The 3,927-nt window shown below is 35.8% G+C and overlaps 1 pseudogene; it reads right to left on the bottom strand.

Annotated features, from left to right (window-relative positions):
- Positions 1 to 365: 365 nt before the first annotated feature.
- On the bottom strand, positions 366 to 1,046 carry LOC102750730 (stathmin pseudogene; annotated as a pseudogene).
- Between the last annotated feature and the right edge of the window lie 2,881 nt (positions 1,047 to 3,927).

Below are 3,927 nucleotides of genomic sequence, written 5' to 3'. Positions count from 1 at the left end.
TTCGGCTCAGGTTATGATCCCAGGGTCCTGGGATCAAGCCCCGCATCGGGCTCCCTGCTCAGCGGGAAGCCTGCTTCTCCCTCTCCCACTCCCCCGCTTGTGTTCCCTCTTTTGCTGTGTCTCTCTCTGTCAAATAAATGAATAAAATCTTAAAAAAATAAAAGTGAACAGATATTCAGCATCTAACAGTTTGAAAGAAGCCACTATATACTCTTTCCACAAACATGTTTTCACACAGCCAGTATGGTACTAGCCACTAACCCAGGACGCCAAGTGTATTGAAGTAGAAAAGATGCAACAAAAATAGCTACATTAGAAAGACTTCAGTACTTGAGAAAAAGAGTGCAACACTCAGATTTTCCCCTTTAGCCCCTAAAACAACATCATACCGTCTAGATCTATCAATACGGTCCTACATCAGCTTCTAGAATATTTGTCAGGAAGGCAAACATAAAATGACACTGGCCAGTACAGTCTTCGGGTATTTGGGAAGGGGAAGGGGAGAAAGTTGGTTCTCAGAACAAATTAGTCAGCATCAGTTATATCAACAGGATCTTTGGATTCTTTGTTCTCCCACACTTCTTCAATGTGCTTTTCCTTCTCTCACAAGCGCTCCAGTTTGGCAGCCATTTGTACCTCCTGATTCTCTTTGTTGGCTTCCATTTTGTGGGTCAGTTTTTCTTCTGCCATTTTACTGAGATGGTTCTTTTGTTGCTTTTTGAAGCATTTCTTTCTCATGCTCTTGTTTCTCAGCAAGCTGCTTCAAGACCTCAGCTTTATGGGACTTGTATTTTTCTTCTGCAGCTTTTAATTTCTTCTGAATTTCCTCTAGAGAAAGATCCTCCTTCTTTGGAGGGAAATGGGGAATTCTGGGATGAATTCTTTTGGTTGAGGGCTGAGAATCAACTCAAAAACTTGGCCTGAGGCATGCTTCTCCAGTTCTTTCACTGGGATATCAGAAGAAGCCATGGTGAAGAGCAGACAAGAGGCTGGCAGTGCATTCTACAGAATCCACTGGCAAGGAAAACCATGCTCAGTCCGAGCTGCCTGGCCATATTCTCCAAGATGGTAAATTTTATATTACGTATTTTTTATCACAATTTAAAAAACTTTAAAAATACGATGTGGTTTTTCAACTCTGTGTGTAGATTCTGATGTATTGATTAAGGATACGCCACAGTTTATTTCATAAATCATCTTGACTATAAAGACACCTTCAAAACTTCATCTGTTTCCTTCCTCCAGTAGTAGGAAGTATGTAGTCTTATTTTGCAGAAGGGAAAATATAAACACAAACAAGGAAATCCCTTTCTCTTCCATGTGGTTCATTTCCAAATTGCTTTAGAAATTGACTTAACTAAATCAGTCCCCAGCTCTTCCTGACTCCAGTTCTTTTAAGCTTAACTTTGAAAGGGTCTGGAGAAGGCAAATGAAAAGGTCAGAATCTATCTTCTGCATCTTACCCCATTAGAAAATTTCTATCACTATGTGTATGCCCTTCCATTATAGGTACAGTACAATTTCACAAGAGTTGATTTGTGAAGGAAAGTGAGGAATAAAAAAGAAATTCAAGTTGAAAGAAACAAAATCACATCTGATACTCAGAAACCTTTAGAAGGCTTCTCTCAACTATTCTACTTAACATGTTTTCTTGACCTTATTCAAGTTGCTTTTCCTTTTTTCTGCAGCTGAAGATAACTTCTTCTTTACTTTCTTCCTTTAGTTCTTTTATGCTTTATTTATTCATTCATTACTTCATTAGGCATTTGGTGCCTATAATCATTTTATAATGATTCTTTTAGGTCTTTAGTTCTTTACAACATCCCTGTGACATAAGGTAGTCTGTAGATGCAGTGCTATACCAGAGAGGAAGAAATGACCAGTTATTCTACTGTCAGTAAACTTGAGGGCCTATTGTCTATTATCACATGTACTCCAGTGATTGCCCTCTTCTGGGGTCTGTACTTCCCAATTTTCATAAGAAGTTATATTGGAACTATTTCATTAGATATTATAAAAGGTTAGAGAGTATGAGGCAGTAGGGAGAGGGTTTATTTGTAGTCTACCAGTAGTGTCTGATCTATCTCTGGTATTTAGAACAAACAGAGAATAAATCTTTTTAGTTATTGGAGATTATTAGTAACATTTCTTGAATGGCCAATGGTGCATTATGGAATTTCTATTTTAACTGAGATTCCAGAATATTAAGGTAGAAAAGTTTTTTGAATGCCTACTTTTGCTAGGCAGAGTCCTTTTTTCCTTATAATGTTATGATGTATGCATAATTTATTATCCTCTTTTATGTGAATAAGAGAATTGAATTTGGGCAACTGGCTCAAGATCATCCAGCCAGTAAATGAAAGGGGATCCAAACCTGGGATAATCTGTCTCCAAAGTGTCTCTAAGCTTTCTATCTTGATGACTGGCCAAATTTAAAACACTTACTAGCTACAATTTTATCTCAAGAGGAATAATTTTATGTACTATACCAATTTCACTTCAGGCATTCATAGATTGGCCCTTTTAACCCTTCTTTCTTGACATAAAGACATTTTCTCTTCATAAAGACATTTGCATGAAAATGAGCTAATCCATGTTGTAGTCCTTTTCTGTTCAATCCACATTATAGTGGTTTATCTGTTCACATTTTCCTTATTTTTTACCTGAAAGCATAAGCCTTGGTGTGCTGAAAGATGACAAATAAAAATTTGAACAAAACCCAGAGGAGAAAGCTGGAGTTAAGAGTCCCTGGAAACCAAAATGTGTTGAGTCAAGAGGAATGACATTGAAATTCGTAATTTTTTTTTTTTTTTTTTTACTGACAAGCACAGTGTCTGGGCATGTGCCTGTGGTGAAAGACATGGTAAAAGCAGGGATAGTTTAAGAGTTTGTTAGTGTGCAACACTTAACTTTTGGAAATCGTGCTCTACATCATATGAAACATTCTTAAGTGTACCCACATGTCTCATTAAATGTAATATCTGCACAGTGAACAGGATGTAAATGTTTTTTATAGTTTTGTTTTTGAAATTATGTTTAGTTCTGATTTCTAAAGAATCATTGTGCTTACTAGAGAATTATTTTGAAATGAGAAATGAGACAAATTGTTCTGGGTCCTTAAATTGTTATTAGTATTAAATTTAACCATATATGAAATAAATATAACATTTATTTTGTGGAAATTGTTTTGTGTTTGGAGTCCGTAATTTTTGTTTTGCAAACCAGAACAATTCTTTTTTAAAAGGATCTTTATTGAGATATCATTTACATACAATTCACCCATTATATTTTGCAGCTCAGTAGATTTTAGTACATTCACAGATAAATGCTACAGTCACAACAGTAGATTTTAGAGCATTTTCATCACCTCAAAAAGAAACCCCATCCACTTTAGTTATTACCCTCCCTACTTGTTTCCCTTCACTCCCTCTTTAGCTCTGGGCAACCACTAATCTTTTTATCTCTATAGATTTGTCAGTTCTGGATATTTTATATAAATGGAATAATATAATATGCAGTCTTTGTTACTGGATTCTTTTACTTAGCATAATGTGTTCAAGATTTATCCATGCTGTAGCATGCATCAGTAGTCTATTACTTATTATGGCTGAATAATATTTCCATTGTATGGATATACCACATTTTGTTTATCCATTCATCAGTTGGACATGTGAGTTATTTTCACCTCTTGCCTGTAATGAACAGTATTGCTTAAGTATTTGTGTACAACTACTTTCAGTTCTTTTGGGTATATATCAGAAATGGAATTACTGGATCATATGGTAACTCTGTGTTTAAATGAGGAACTGCTATTCCAACAGTGGCTGCACCATTTTACATTCCTACCAGTAGTGTATGAGAGTTCTGATTTTTCCATATCCTTGTCAACATTTGTTATTATCTGGCTTTTGATTCTAATGTTCTAGT

The sequence above is a fragment of the Leptonychotes weddellii genome, chromosome 3 (assembly GCF_054177405.1).
Source record: "Leptonychotes weddellii isolate Sample4059 chromosome 3, ASM5417740v2, whole genome shotgun sequence".
In the NCBI taxonomy this organism is placed as follows: domain Eukaryota; kingdom Metazoa; phylum Chordata; class Mammalia; order Carnivora; family Phocidae; genus Leptonychotes; species Leptonychotes weddellii.
This window is presented reverse-complemented; position numbering and strand designations above follow the sequence as displayed.